The sequence below is a fragment of the Oryctolagus cuniculus genome, chromosome 12, assembly GCF_051225735.1.
Source record: "Oryctolagus cuniculus isolate XC-2025 breed Fujian yellow rabbit chromosome 12, ASM5122573v1, whole genome shotgun sequence".
Lineage (NCBI taxonomy): Eukaryota > Metazoa > Chordata > Mammalia > Lagomorpha > Leporidae > Oryctolagus > Oryctolagus cuniculus.
The window spans coordinates 84128834-84145676 of NC_142878.1; the positions used below are offsets into that span (position 1 = coordinate 84128834).

The 16843-nt window shown below is 47.9% G+C and overlaps 1 protein-coding gene across 3 annotated transcripts in view; it reads right to left on the minus strand.

Moving 5' to 3' along the window:
* The window catches only part of RORA (RAR related orphan receptor A), a 760993-nt gene that overhangs the window by 607460 nt on the left and 136690 nt on the right, over positions 1-16843 (minus strand). The gene's annotated exons all lie outside the window — the stretch shown is intronic.

Below are 16843 nucleotides of genomic sequence, written 5' to 3' on the forward strand. Positions count from 1 at the left end.
GGAGCCATAAATGTTATAGTTTTTCAAACCTTTTGCTTGTGGAGATTGTCACAGTGCTTGAAAAGTAGAAAGACACAGATGTCTTCTGTTAGCAAGTCATTTTGAGACCCACTAGTGGATATGGCCTATGCCAGCTCCCACAGTCTCAGTTGTCTGCATAACCGATACCTCCCACGTCTGAAATCCCACCATCACCTTGGTGCAGATCAAACCTGCAAACAGCTTAGAAGCCTGGATGTTCAAGGTTTTTGGTCCAAGCCCTGAAACAAGGCCTTAGACCTGAAGGCGCTTACACACTGCCCAGAGTGACAGGCCATGTACATGCTATGACGTAGCAAGTGCTAAAACAGCCAGAAATCAGAAGCATGAGGGACAAGAGCAAGCCTGCTTGTGGAAGCTCATGTCTGAACCATGACTTCCAAGACCAGTGTAAGATAGCCCAGCAAAGCAAGGTGTGTGTCTCTGTCTCTGCTTGGGTTTCCTTCTGCTCATGTGTGTGCTCATGTGTGATTCTGGTGAGAACATGCATGAACAAAGCCAGTTGCAAACAATAGGACCATGTGTTCCAGAAACTACATGTGGTCTGGTGCTGGTAAACATAAAGAATCAGAGTGGGAGGAAGAGGGACATGCACACAACTGTGCAGTGTGGAAAGGAAATGGACTTGGGAGAGACACAGACCTTGGTTCACATACTAGTACTTTGACCTGGAGGAACTTCGCAAGTTCCCACAAACCCACATAAGCCTTGCTTACTAGTATGGATCTGAGAGGGTTAACATGAGGAAGAGTGGTATTTAAGGCTGGGTTCTGAGAGCAAAGGGAGTTGGAAAATGGGTTAACTAACAACTAAGCCATGAGGGAGGAAAAGGACCCATTCTGTGCACCAAGAAAATGTCTTGTTAAAGAAAAAAAAATAAGAACTCTATCTATAGCCTCTTCTGTCAGCATCGAAGAGGGATGGGAAAACGCATCTCAAAGAGGAACATAAAGGCACAAGAAAACCTCTCCACCCTCCCATTTCCCTGAGTCATCTTCCTGCAGGTGAAAGGAACCCTGCCAGAGAGACAAGGAATCGCAAAGACAATCAACTCTGTGCAAGAGGGCAGCCTCCTGGGCACCCTTTCTGATACCTGAACCCCACACAAGCCACACGAGCTCTGCTCACCCCACGTGTCCTTGACACCACAGAGGTGGGAGAAAGCTTCCCCCAAAGCAGCACACAAGCCCCTTTGGACACATCACACTCCATGATGGACGCAAAGGTTCTTTACAGAGCAATGCATCAGCAAAAAAGGCAGTAACCTAGAACCTTCTGTAACAGGAACTTTCCCAGTTTCTCTTGGGGGAAATAACAAGCCACGGATGCTTGTGATTAAACCCTCGTGCTCTAAGAAAAAGTCAAAGCCTATGGGCCACCCTTCACCAGGGCCGATTCCAACAGAAACATACAGAACCTCGCTCACTTGGGATGCCATCCTGATTCCTGCAGCTATGACTCTGCTCACTGCTTTTTTTTGCCACGAACAACACATGCACACACACACACACAGAGGAAAGGGGATTGTTGCACCTGCATGGCTGGGATCTCTTTCAGAAACTCAGTAGGAGGTAAGGAGGATGCATGTCATTTGTCTGGATGCCCAGGCCAACCTCAGAGATTTCTTTTTTTTTTTTTTTTTTTAATTTTTTGACAGGCAGAGTTAGAGAGAGCGAGACAGAGAGTTATAGACACTGAGAGTGAGAGTGAGAGAGAGAGAGAGAGAGAGAGAAAGGTCTTCCTTTCGTTGGTTCACCCCCGAAATGGCTGCAACAGCCGGCGCTGTGCTGATCCGAAGCCAGGAGCTGGGTGCTTCCTCCCGGTCTCCCATGCGAGTGCAGGGACCCAAGCACTTGGGCCATCCTCCACTGCCCTCCTGGGCCACAGCAGAGGGCTGGAGTGGAAGAGGAGCAACCGGGACTAGAACCCGGAGTGCTGGCGCTGCAGGCGGAGGATTAGCCTAGTGAGCCATGGCGCTGGCCAGAGATCTTTTCAAAAATAATCCCCCAGTAGAGGTCCCTGGGACACAGGAATAGAGTCCTGGTAGAGCCTCAGATGGGCAAGATGCCCTCCCATTACCCACCCCGTCCCCAATCCCAATCAAGAAATTCTATAAACGTCTCCAAGCCTTCTTTGTGTATGGTAGAGGAAGACCCACCTAGTGACCACAGAAACCAGCACTGTAGGTTTGGGGTCCCTGGGATCAGTTTTTCCAGGTTTCCCTGCAGTGCCCACAGCACTGACAGGCAGGGAGCTGCAGGTGGGCCACCAGGGGAGAGAGGTGCTGTCCCAAACACAGCCTTCCAGAGTCACACAATAAAATATCCCCGACTACCATGCCAACAACCAGTCAGCCTGGATATAACTGAACAAACAGGGTGATTCTTTATCTGGACAGCCCGGCAGGGAGAATTCTCTCCATTTCTAGTGCCTACCTATGGCTTTCCAAAGTGCTAACTGGAGAAAGCACAAGGTCTTCTCCCAAGAGCCCTTCCCCTCGGGAGAGAACTCTGCATTCTTAACCTTTAGGAGGTAAGAGAAAGGATCTAAGAGTTTTGCCCTAAAATGTGGTGAAATGTGGAGAGCTATGGCCTGGCTTCAAGGGCACTCAAGGTGAATGATGTTCAGGAGCTCATATTTTTTCATCTGTCACCGGGGGTTTGGAGTGACTATGTGATCCTACAGCTTCCTCCCAGCCCTAAGTTTGCTCTATGACACTTTGTAAAAAGTAACCCCAATCAACAGGTGCCTCTGTCAATATAAATGAGGCTGTGGCCAAAGTGCTGTCATTTGAAGGCTGCAAAATATAAATAAATTTCCATGCCTCTATTGGATATCCCTGAAAATCCTGCCACCTAGTGATTCCTGAATCAAGACATGAAAGCCGCTGAAATGGACTCATTGTGTAATCTGGGAAAATGTGGTCGTTAACTCATTATGAGCCGTTGAGTCACTCACATAAAGTGCGTGCTCCAAGAAGTCAGCCAAAGGGTAGGTAATGTTTGTCAGGGTAGCCCAGGAAGATGAGAGCCACCACAATTCCACAGAAACTCAACAACTTGGGAGCGCCAGACAAGAAGAGACAAGACACAAGCAATTTAGTTCACGAGAATCCCCCATCTCTCACTGTGGGCAGGGATCAGTGGTCCACAGCTACCACCTCGTGCAGTCGAGGTCCCCGTGATCTGGTGGGTATTTATCCTGGCTTGATGCTTTCTGCAGACCCCCAAAGCTCCTCCAAACTTCGCTGCCTCAACACGGTCATTTGTGAGTCTCAGAAGAGCTGCCAACCTCAGCCCATCATCCTGTCCCCACCATCACCTAAAACAGCCCACTGCTCCACTTCCACAGGCGTTTCCTCAGCAGATTTGCAAGGTAACATCTGCTTCAGAAGCAGATGTTGATGCCAGAATCCTCTTCTGCTCATTAATGCTTTTCCGGTTACCATCCAACTATCTCACTCATTAGTTCTTAATAATACTTTTTGTATCCGAGTCATGCCAAATACGCGCTCTTTCGCGTTCGGCGTTATTGTTGCTTCTGCCGCTGTTGAATCGCACTGCTGAATAAAGGAAAAGTAAAAATAAGCCCCTCAAAGAGGGCCGCTGTGTGGCACAGCTCTATCTTTGTGAACTGAACAAGCTGAAATCAATTAAAAGTGTGTGTTTAGAGAAGGCATCTCAGCTGCCTAATTGCACCACCTCTGCTTTAGGGCCAAAGTTTGACTCCCTGCCAACTGCTCTTCCCAATGGGGCATCCATGAGCGCGGCTGGGGCCTGATTCCAATGCTCGTTTCATGGAGGACGCCCAGGGCGCCCCGGGGCTTGGCACACCAAGGCTCCCACTTCCTGGGGCTATCACACAAGACTCTGCAAAGCCCTCTGGGAGTGGGCCCTGGGACTGCAGAGGCTGCAGAGTTTAGCTCAGCTTCTTCAATCGGACAGGGAGCACTGGTGTGATGTTCTCTCCTCACCCACAGCCAACTGCACCTCACAAGAACTGACCCAGGTAAGGGAGATTCAATACACCATTGCTGAGCCCAGCACTGCCCAGGACTACTATGGAATTTTTATATCCATCTTTCATTAGAAATACAATGAGTGTTTCTGAGTACTCACAGCCAATGAAAAAGATGGAGTTCCAATATTTTCTTCATCTATCCTACAATGCCTATGTGGAAAACATCTTTGATGGCGTGGGCACCCAGCACCATAGTTAAGACCCTGCATGGGACACCCAGATCGGAGGGCCTGGGCTTGAGTCCAGGCTCCAGTTTTGAGTCCAGCTTCCTGCTAACGCATACCCTGGAAGGCAGCAGTGATGGCCAAGTGCATGGGTCTCTGCAAACTACATGGGAGATCCAGATGGAGTTCCAGACTCCCAGCTTCAGTCTGGCCCAGCCTAAGCTGTGTGTGTGTGTGGGGGGGATACTTAAGGATGAATCAGCAAATGTATCTCGCTCTCACTCTCTTTCTATGCCTTCAAATAAATTTTTTTAAAAAAATTATCTTTGAAACACTTCTAAAAGTCAATTTTTTAAGAAAGATTTATTTATTTGAAAGAATTACAGAGAGAGGTAGAGACAGAATGAGAAGTCTTCCATTTGCTGGTGCACTCCCCAAATGCCAGGATTGAGCCCATCCATAGCCAGGAGCCAGGAGCTTCCTCTGAGTCTCCCATGTGGGTGTAGGGGCCCAGGACTTGGGACATCCTCCACTGCTTTCCCAGGCACATTAGCAGGGAGCTAGATTGGAAGTGGAGCAACTGGGGCTCGAACTCACACCCATATAGGATGCCAGTGCTGCAGATCAGTGCTTTAACCTGCTGCGCCATAGTGCCAGTCCCTAAAAAAATCACTTTTAAACACTTGAGGGTGATCCCCAAAATGCCTTTTATGTTTGAAGAAGCCAACACCATAGTCAAACAACTGAGCAAGCCAGGTTAAAAAAAAAAAAAAAAATCTAACATTCATTTATATGATAAGGTAAAAGCCAGGCCTCCAGGGAACTTGAGGTAACACAATGCATTGTTTGGGATAAGAAGAAAGAATGCCCAATAAATCATCAACAATGGTTTCCATGGTTACAATAAATGTACGGTCATCTATATTGTTTAGCTTTGTATGATCATTCCTACAGGCAAGAAACACCAAGGACCTTGGTGATAAGCAAACATGAAACTCATTTAATTAAAGGCTAGCATACTGTCCAAAAAATGTGAAACAGGAATACCAGTCCACTCATGCAAACACGTAGTCTCTGAAACTCCTGGTAGCCCCCGATTCTCAATGTCAGAGAACTACATTTTGGCTACTTCCTGGGCTCTGCTCCTTTTAGAGTTGGTGCTTCCCTGTCTGCCTAGTGGCTGCTTTTCAGCAAAATGACTTGGCAAACACTGCCTTATCAAGTATAAATCAGATATGCTACTTGGGAATCTAAACCCACAAAGAATATGCCCCATAATGCTACAGAAGAATGGAAAATGGAAATACTCTATTACTGCTGCCAAAAGAAACGGAAAAATATGAATGAAAATGATTGCTGGGTGTGTCCTCCAAGAGATTCCATTTAAACAGCATCCCCATTTACTTAAATCTCTACAATCTGATGGGCTTACAGACTGCAAAATGAAATACAAGCACATTTTATGAGGAAATTAAAATGTTATGAACTGCCCTGGGTGGTGCTGGCATGATACAAAGAATGGTGAGTACTAACCACAGTCAAAACCTTGTTCCCCTCCAGTCAACAGATACCATCTGAGGTTTTGGAGCCATGTGCTCAGGGAAGCCATGCCGGGGAGCTAAGGGCCCTCCCCAGCTGCTCTCTCTGGGTCGACACCAGGGGAATACGGGACAACAGTGCAGGTGGATGACGATGTGAGTGCAGAACCCTTACAATGTTTTACCTCCCAGCTCTCTTGTTTAAATGCCCCTGGCCTCCAGCCCCACTCTCCGGCCTCTCGCTTCCCTTGCTCTCACCCTGCTGCCTGATTCTACCAGACCGCTGCAGATGTTTTCTTATATCTTCTGGTTAGACTGACAGCCCAGACCTCTCTTGTATGACTGAAGTAACAAACACTTACTCAGTTACCCACAAAGAGATTAAACAAAAAGGCAATAGTCTTCCTTCTTTTGTAGTCTTCTTAAATCCCAATGAGGAAGAGCAGTTTCCCACGGCAGTGCTCTTTGGAAACAGATGCACAAGGTGCCTTCAGATAGCAGCCTGGACTCAACGCTTCCCCAGGACAAAACTCCAGGGCATGCACTGAGTGGTCACCAGGTGCAGGTCAGCCAAACATGATGTATGTACAAGGCCACTTGGCAGACTGGGCATTAGCCTCTATGCGCAGGGACACAGACAACAAAGCAATGGGAAATGAGCCATTGATTTTCTTCCGTTCTTTACTCTGAAGTTCCCTTGGACAGAGGAGATGCTGAAACAGCAAAGGGAATAATGAACACCATGAGGCAGTAGTGACCAGAGATGGACCAACAACAAGTGAGAGGAGCGATCTAGACTCTTGTAGGATTGTAGCTTTTCTTGAGCAAAGCCCAGTGCACATCAAGTCCTTGGAGGCGGTGGCTACAACAAAGCTATTCTCATTGTAATTGGTAACTTGAGTGTCATCTTGATGCTAACAAGCTGAGAAACTGAGGAAAGAGTTGGCATTATTTTTCTCTTGCTGCACAAGGTCTAGAAGTAGCTGGCTACATCTTCCATTGCCTTCCTAGATGCGTTAGCAGGGAACTAGATCAGAAATGGAGCATCTCTGATTTGAACTGGATGCCAGCACTGCAGGTGGAGGCTTAGCGTTCTATGCCACAGTGCCAGCCCCCTGGTCTGTTTTCAAAGACATCAGTAGAGAGCCCGGCTTCTTCTCTGGCCGATATATCACTAGGTGATGTTCAAGCCAGGAAAAGGAATCTCTTCAACAATGACACCAGCTCTCAGACAAGATGTGATGAGGTACACAAAATGCACCAAGCCTATCTTACATTCATGGCTCTGTGGGGAAAATGAAGATTAATCAGAGAGGAGACCAGCCTTCTAGGAGCTTACAGTCCAGTAGAGGGAGAGCAGACAGCAATAAAAATAACTATGCTACCAGTGGAAATAGATAAATGCCATGAAAAGGATAGATGAGTCATTTCTAGTGGGAAAGATCAAGGAAGAAATGAGACATATTCTTTGATCAAGTGCTGGGGAATACAATGACCAGCAAGAACCTGCTCCTGCTCTTCAAGGCATCATCCACCAAGCAGAAAACTCACTCCAATCTTCTTAAGGTAGAAGGAGAATAGACACACATGCAACATACATTAACAACAAGAAAGGGGCACACCTCTGCCTCAGAGAAGAATTCCCAAAGTATGCCATCTGAGTTTGCTCTTGAATGATAAGCTCACTTTTTACCAGGCAGAGAAGGTGGGGACCCAGGGTGGAGACACCCCATCTCCTGGAAGGTCCAACCTTGTTTCTTCAGTGCCCAGAACAGGGCCTGAAACATGGGCCCTCAGGCAACAGGACTGGATGAAGCCAAGAACTTGGGGCCTGAATCAACAGGGAGTCATCTGCGTGTCAAGTTTCAATCTGAGGAATCAGGAGTCAGATCCTCTGCTTTGAAGGATTTCCCAGATGGTTTGGAGAATGGAGCGATTTGGTTTTTCCAGGACAGACTCAAATGCCCATGCAGGAGGCTGCTGCATGTGTGCTCAGGAGACAGGCTGAGCAGAGGTTGTCTTAGAAAGCGGTTTTCAGAGATACTTTAGACATTTATACTGGAATTTATTTACAAACAATTTTTAAAAACATTTACTTAAAAAGAAAATGCCTACTATCATATTATGCTATTATAAGAAAAACCTGTTTCCTAGAAAGAGCTTTTAATAGTATTTTAATAATTTTAAAAGAAGCAATAAACAAACTGCATACAACTCAACAAGGTCAGCAGTGACCCATCTGAGGCATCCTGGCTACTTTGTAAATCTCAGCTCAGTCCGGGAGTGGGCCCTGGTGACAAAAACATTTTTTTAATCTCACTGAGAATGACATAAGACAGTGCTAGGGTGTACAAGGATACAAAATTCAACAGTACATAAACTAAAGGTTTTAAAGACGTTTTTAAAATAAAGCAGCAGAATCCTTTCCTTAAGCAAAATTTCATGAGAAATTTTATAGGCAAATCAGATTAAAAAAATAAGGGTGCTTGTTTGAGATTGAGAGTTTGCAGCTTGGGGACTCCAGCACCCACTACTTTCTGGCCCCATCCCCCCAATCCTCTGCTTCCCTGAACAAACACCTAGGTGCTCCTTGAACCACAAACTACTTTCCACAAGTCAGGAAGACTTCCAAAGGCGCCCATCTTTCACACCAAAGACCGGGCCTTCAGCATGCTGAAATGTACCCTAAGGGATCTGGCTCCCAACAGGGTCGAAATCACAGGCCACAGGGCTGAGTCCCTAAGCTGGTCCACAAGTGAGAGCATCAAGAGACAGGCTCCTCCTAGTGCGTCCTGCAGCTGAGATTCTGCAGATGAGCACAGCAAGGCCCCATCCGGACAGCTCCTGGTCAGGGCCAACCCCTAGGCAGAGACTATGGCAGAGCCAGCATGAAGGCTCTGGGAGCTTTGATGTAGCTTTCACAGGGGCTGTGTCCACCCGTGCCCCTTGGGGATCCTTCCCGGGAACAATCGGGAACATTCCACATCCAGCTCCCCAGTACGAGATGCAGAGCAGTGACGCGTGGGGAAAATCCAAGGATGGCGCAGTGTGCCAGTCGGACAATCTCACAGTGCAGGAGAAAACACTGGATCTCACCGACAGATGGTGAAATTCAGGCAAAGGCAGCCGAATAGCACTGGAAGCTATTTTCAACATGCATATTTAATGCCATAAATCTTTTGTTTTTCTTTATAAAATAGTCTCACACAAGTGTGTGCTACAACTAAGTTCTTGGGAGGGAGGCTACAACCCGTATTTCATAGGCAGGGGCTCCGGGAAGGGTTGAGGCCGGCTTTGGGGCTCGCATGAAAGGCTCCCACGGTCAGCAGCACACAGCCTCTGTGTGCCTAGGGTAGGTACTTCAGAGCCACCACAGTGGGGCCTGTTCTACCCCAGAAGGACATCTGGATAACGATGCCCTGGGGAGACACGAGGAGAGGTTGACCAAAGAACAGAACAAAAGGCTGCTACAGATCCACAGGACCTGTGCCCTGGCTTGTGGCTTCCCTGCCGATGGGATGGCGACTTTCCACCCGCATCTCTGAAGAATTGACCGTGTGTGTGTGTGTGTGTGTGTGTGTCTTTCACAAACCTTTCCAGGAAATACGAACAAAAGCTACCAACCGCAGAAACCATCCCATCTCAGCAGCCTTGCCCATTCTTTCCGATTTTCTTCCCTTGGTTCCATTTGAAATGGATTTTATACTCTCCAGGTTGCGAGGCTGCCATCCTCGGGGACCAGTCCTACCTGTTTATGTGCAGAATCCATGACAGACACTTAGCTGCACAGAGGGAGAGGAGTGGCGATCTGGTGGTGACAAGAACAACGTGAGCCCAGGTGCCCAGCCATCCAAAAGCTGAGTCTGGTCCGTCCTGTTGAGAAGCTCTGCCGACTCCACTCTGAAGCCAGCCAGCCTATTAGCACGGCTTCTTTGAAATAACAGGAAACTATTTTCTAGAACAGCTCATGACAGGTATTTGAATATGCAGCAAACTCTAGCACAGATGCATTAAATGCAGTGGAGTGAGATAAAAGCTCTTGAAAAACTTCAAGCTCTTTCTCACCCAGAGGTTGCTTTCAAGCCCCTTAACAAAGCATACAAGATCTCCTGTGATTTTGTCCTGGCTTACCCTTTCAATCTCGTTTTTTTCTATCCTCGCCCCAATATCCTATATCCCAGCCACACGACACATGGTGTTACTGTTTGTACCCGAGTACCCTTCCCAGATCCTTCTACTCCGTAAACACCAAGACCCTCCTTAGCAAAGTCTTGCTCAATGCTCCCAGCTTAGCTGAATGTTCTTACTCTAGGTGACCAGGAAACCTTGCAGATTCCTCTAGCCTAGCTCTCATTTTCTGATTTTCTGTATACAATTTTTTTTTTTTTTTTTTGACAGGCCGAGTTAGACAGTGAGAGAGAGCGAGAGACAGAGAGAAAGGTCTTCCTTCTGTTGGTTCACCCCCCCAAATGGCTGCTATGGCTGGCGCGCTGCGCCAATCCGAAGCCAGGAGCCAGGTGCTTCCTCCTGGTCTCCCACGTGGGTGCAGGGCCCAAGCACTTGGGCCATCCTCCACTGCACTCCTGGGCCACAGCAGAGAGCTGGACTGGAAGAGGAGCAACCGGGACAGAATCCGGAGCCCCAACTGGGACCAGAATCCAAGGTACCGGTGCCGCAGGCGGAGGATTAGCCTAGTGAGCCCCCCACCCCCTCTGCAAATGAACAAAATATGAGTGAATAAATATTTGGCAAAAGAAAACCTTGCCAGATTAACAATCCTCACTATCAAACGTTAGATTAAATAATCTAATGGACCCATGTAATGCCTTAAAAAATAAAGCAAAGCAAAAAACCCTATATTTTGTGTGGGTACTCATCAAATATTTCCCAATGGCCTCTTAAGTCAGCTTCTCTCTGGTACAACGCTTCAGAAATCCCTGCTAGCCTCATATCCATGAGTCATTTCAACTCAATCCATATTTGTTGGGCATCCCCATGCAGAAGACACATGGACACAGCAATGACTGCAAAAACAACAAAGTGAACAGCATAATGTCTCAGCTCCCAGAGGTTCCTGGTCTACAAGAAGCCAGAATGTGAGAGGTACTTTCAGAAGGAAAAAGCCAACAAGAGCAGGGAACAGTTCCAAATGAGAAGGTGGTGGAGCAGCTTGTGGGAGAGCATACATGTCAAGAAAGACAGGTGAGACTGACCAGCCAGGATGGGAGTGAACAGACAAAGGAGGCTGCCCTGGCTTCTCTGCTTTTCTGGAACCTTGGGTAGTGGTCAGATATCAAAATGTTAACATGCTTTGCAAGCTTTCTGCATCCAAAGGCAATGAAAGAAATTGCTGCAGACCTGGAAGAAGATTAAAACCATCGCCCTCAGACTCCGCACACTTGCCAGCCTTGGCACTCCTCGGGCCTCAGAGGTAGCCATCCTTCTTTTCGCTCCCCAGGCTGCAGTGGCCTACCCTTTCAGCTATCAGCTTGGCAAAGCTTTGCACTCTCCTCTGCCTGGAGGGTGACCTCCACCAGAGCAGGCGCCTTGGCTGGTTTACAACCACATCCCCAGCGTCCAGCACACAGTAGGAGCTCAATTAGTAGCCTTGGAATAAATAAGCAGCTAAAATAAAGTTCTCAACCAGAACAGCAGAGAGCAAGCATGAGATCTCTTCTTGGATAGTTTACCTGGATGTGTTTAAATTGTAAAACACAACTCTCTAGCCTATAAATCACTTTACCTTCAGTCACAAACAGTGTAGCTAATACTGAATCTACTCCAGCATTACAGTTCATTTGCAAGCAACTACTGCCGCTTCTGAACACGAGAGCCTTTCAGTCTGTGTACAAAGCCTTGGGGTTTTAATTCGTACTTCACAGTTGAGAAAATTGCCACTTGGAGCAAAGAACGATCTCAGGGGTTACTCAGTCCCGAATTGCAAGAGGCAAGACTGGAACCCATGTCTTCCGCCTGATACCTTGTGCCTGGAAGAACACTGCTATTCCCAACCTTGACATCAAGTTGCAGACTGTTTTGGCATCAACACAGAGATGTGGAATGATTTCAGGAAAATCTCCCCCTACAAACAGGAAACACTAAGCCAGTTTTGACAATTATTCCTCCTCTGGTTTGCTTAAAAGCCAACATAACTGCATTTGGTTACTGTTATTGAAATGTCTAAACTTTTTAAAGTAATAAGTACTACTTAGGAGCAATTGTTATTTTAACTGTGAATTAAGATCATAAGTCTTTTGTTTAAAATGCAGTTGCGTGTTCTACTGAACACTTTCAAAGGTTCAAGGCTGTAATTCCCTTGCAGGCGACGTATGCTTCAGTGAAATTTTTCATTTGCAAATTAGGTTCGTTTATAGCAGAAAATGAAAAGTCATCATCAGACAGACCAAGAAATGGGGCCATTCTTTACCTAGAAGGAGCAATTAGCTGAAATACTATCTGTGGGGAAATGTTATCATTCACGTATTGTCGGTTTCACAAAGCTATGAAAGAATCACTCTAAAAACCTCAACAACACACCTAATTATGGTTTACCCCAGTGACTGTTTCACATCTGCCTGTTTACTCAAATTGAAATGGGAATTGCAGACATGCCTGGGACGAGAGCATGGCCCATGGTAAAGAACGCAGTCACGCGCCTCCCCCCTCGCAGCTTCCCAGGGCACGGTCTGGGCACATTCACTTGGCATCAGTCAGTCCATCTGTATTTTCAGATGCCCCCAGGGACATGGATCCCAAGGATCCGCTAAGGCAGTTTACGTTGTTGCCACTGAACCTGCCAGCAGAAGAGGGGCAAGCCTTCCTTCCTTGGGGTGCACCCCCGGCTGCTCCTGCAGCTCACTGTCCTAGGTACAGGAGCAAAGATACAAGGAGAAGAGAAAGGCAGACTCAGACCTCACAGGCAGCCGGGATTCTTCCAAGACAGGAGGCTGCGGATCGGGCACATGCTGGTCATTGAGAAAACACTACTCATGACTTCAGAACTGGTGCACCTACACACCCGTCATCAACAAGAAAAACACAGGCCATTTTCAGCCAGTTTGTGTCCTGGCTCAATGCTGACCATTTTTATTTCCAGCAAGCTGGATTCATTCCAGTCCTCGTGGCAGCTCCGAAGGGAAACGCTCTTTTAGAACCTGTGTTTTGAGAAATGAAGTTAATGAGCCAGAACCAGTTTATCATGAAATACTCATCAAGTCAGGAAATCAAGCTCAGATCCTTCTACCCTTGGGTGACTGAAACTCAATAGCAGGACACTCTCAGAGTAACTATCAAAAGGTCATCTTTCTAGTGTCTGAAGACGGTTCTGGAAGCAGTCAACTTGACTTCACTACCATCTTTCATCACACGTAGTTGACAAAGAAGGAAATGTTAGGTTTAATCTGAGTTGAACGCTGCATAATATATGCATGTATCGAGACATCACAGAGTACCCCATTAACAGGTACAATCTGTATTGTGTCAGTTTTTTTAAAAAAGGACACAAGTTTGACATCAAGACTAATAAAACAGTCTACCAACCTTAGATTACAGGAATGGAATTCCAAAGATCTACCACCTAGTAAAGAGTGGCTACTTTTTAAAAAAACATTCACCTCATTGATCACAGAATTCTGAAAAGCTTTAGACCTGGCATTCCACGTGAATGAAGCTGAAGGCTCTGGCCTTCCCTGCTCCAGGGCTGTCTGTGGGAACGGCGCTGGGTTGGTGACTTGGAATGGGATCCCCAGGCACATCCCTCTGGCTCTGGGTTTCAATATTCTTACCAGCCACAATAGCTATCACCAGCACTCACAGTTAACTAGATCTCAGAGGAGATTCCGGAGGGGTTAATCACACCCCTGGTGACTTAATTCCTACCAGACTGAATGTCAGAAGATTCTACTTAATGATGCACCTGAACTACCAGAGGAAACCAGGCACTGAGAATAGCTTGTGTCTAACTATGATGGCACTCTGTACCATGTGGACCACCAGACTACGGACTGGCTCTTTGACCAGAAATTTCGTGAGGATATGAAATGCATCTGAGTCCTGGCTTGTGCATACTTACCATGCACTAAATGTTGGCAGAATGAATAAATTAAGTAAATCAGGAATAACTGCTGAAATTCTACATAGAAGCACAAACAGGGCCATAGCCACCTGCTACGGTCACTGATTCAGTCATTCATTCTTCTTTTCAACAGATATTTAAAGTCCACTGAAGAACTCGTGATGAACAAGAAAAAGCCTGGTCCCTGCTCTTGGGATAATTATACCTAACAGAGAAGACAGATACTGAAGGAGCAATGACATACATGAATATCCAATCGCAAAACGTAATGGAGTGGATGGAAGAGTAGTAAGGGTAGTAAGAGTCTAGGACAGACTGCAGAAGAAAGGATTGTTTATTCTGAGACTGGAAAGAGCAGAAAAGCTTAGAACATTTAAAACTTTCTAGGCACTGGGAACAGCATGTGCGAAGGCTCTGGGGTGGTAAAGAGTGCTTCATGATCATGGTTAGAATTCAGCTAGAGGGGGGGAATTAGGACTGATGATGAAAATCTAATCCCCCTGAAATCTCTTCTTTCCTTTTCCTTAAACACCCTTCAGACATTCTTCCTTTAAAATGAAAAATATAAAGGCTCTGTTCACCTGCAAAGAAGTTTTTATTTTGTCCCCAGGAGAAAAGCAAAGTCTTTCGGGCAGCAGAACGACAGGCCAGATCTGCATTGCCAACAGCACCTTCTCCCTGACGGGTGGTGGCAGAGGGAATGAGGAGGAGGGAGACCAGGCACCGAGAGCCACTGGATCTCAGAGGGGACAGGGCACAGGTTCCGTCTGGATGCCTGGAATTCATTCCCAGGGCCTTGGCTGATACGGGGCTGAGGCAGAGGGGCAAGGTGCATCTGAGGCTTGTGCAATCTCAAAACTCACCTGGACCACCAGGAGCAGAGGTGGCAGGCCCACCTCCCAATCTACCTCTGGGGCACACGCCTGATGTAGAAGCCCTGGCTCCAGGTGCACTGTTCAAGTTCAAGTTGTCCCACTGCATCCTGGTTCTAGCCCATGCTTCCAAGCTTCCGCCAGCCCCTAGCCCAAGCTCCTACACCCTGGACGTCATTCTGGCCCCCCGGCGAGAAGGAGGATGATTGAGAGAATCCATGCACTTGCCCTTGTGGACACTCGTCGAGAGGGGTGCAGGTGTCCACTCTCGGGGTTTCTGTATGAGCAGCCCCTCTTCAACTCTACAAACTTGATATGCTCAGGGCCGCCAAGGACTCCACGATGAAACACTGATGAAACCCCACACAGAGAGCGCAATCCAATCTCTCTTCTCTCCCCTGAGCGGCCTGTAAACATCCTTCCTTTAAAATAACAAAATAAAAGCCCTGCTCCCCATTGTGAGTTCTGGCCTTGGCTGCCCCGGCCGTCAGAGGCGCAGCTGAGGACTCCGGCCTCCCAAGCGTTGCATTGTTGCTCTGTGTTCCCTCTGCTGCGGTCTCCTGATATCCAAAGCTCTTCTGAAAACAGCCTTTGATATCCAGTTTCCCTCTTTGACGGCCCCTACTGTCAACAGCACATTTTCTGTCTTCTTGCTGGAGAACTGATCCGAATTCTCTGTCTGTGCGCTCACAACCCCCGGGTATTGCTTGTGGATCCCCTGGTCCGGGCACCTAACCCTCCCAGGTGCACAGCCTGCTCACTTCCAGCGCTGTCTCCAGCACTCAAAGATGTATCTCTTCTTCCCTCTCCCGAGCACTAGCTCCCCTCCGTGGCAGTATTTTACAAAATCAGACTCTTCCTGGTTAATGGACTGGATGCCTTTCTCAAAGGGACCACCAAAAGGATTTTACAAGCCCCAGCAAGAGACCCCATTCCTCTGTTTAAAAATCAACCTGTCCTTTGAACAGAATGTCTCTTACTTTGGAATGTCCCATGGGGTTAAGGCTACACAACAATGCCCCAATGCCTACTACATACTCAGGCAAGCACCATGTGTGTAAGAGGTATCTATTCCAGCACCCTCCCGTCGCCTCTACTCCCTGAACCGACCTGCAGCCGGGTGCTCTGGAGGGCAGAGAGGGGTACTGAGCTCACCAGCCTGTCAGAAGACCAGCGAGGGCACAGCGGGAACGTAGCCAGGCTGAAGAATGGGCAGTGGAGTAGGGGGGCTGCTTCGGGACAGACGAGGAGGCGCCGTAACCATGATCCCAGGGGTAAATCAGCCCAGATCCTTACGAGTTAAATGGACGAGACTTAAGGTACTTAAGACCCACCCCTTCATCCTGGTAAACTGGGGGCCGAGAACAGAATGACTTCCACTTCCCAGAGTGGAGGGCTTTCTCCAAGGCCGGGTGGAAGTGCACGTGAAGAAGAATCCTCCCCCACCCACCACCAGCAACACAGGGAGCTGACTGCGCCCAGGCAAACGCCATGGCAGATACCCTGACCCTCCTCAGCAGGTAGTCTGGGAACTCTGGAGACACAGTCTGCCCCGATGCCTTGGAGAGAGCTCAGAGCCCCCAAGAGAGTGTGCGCGGCCCGTGTGGGCTCCATTCTAGTTCCCAGGGCGTGTACGCCGTCCTGGCAACCTCTGGAGCCGAGATCCCAGACTTGGTAGCCAGTGGACAAAGAAGGTGAAGAAGGGGCCATGCCAGGATCATAAGCAGGCAGCCGTGAGGCCATTCACCACTCCATCCACCGACAGGGCAGGCTGGGCTCTGTGGCTCTTCCCTTTAAAGGCCCCGCCCAATTCAGGGAACAACAAATTCCAGGAATCCAAGGGAAGCACCGTGTGTGTGTATGTGTGTGTGTGTGTGTGTGTGTGAGTGAGTGTGGCGTGTGGCGGGGGTTTCTTCCCTTCCCCCTGAGGTTTACATCATGCACACCTCCCCCCCACAGCAAATAACTGATCTGTTTAATATCCTAGGGAACCATGAACTCGGGCAGCTCATCCAGGAGAACCCTGGTAGAAGGAAAATGCCTCTTAGAGAAACAAGGTTGCATTTCGGGAAGGCGGAGAGTACACCATGAACGTCCCAACCCCTCCCCCCCCCACACACACCCCGCATAACTCAC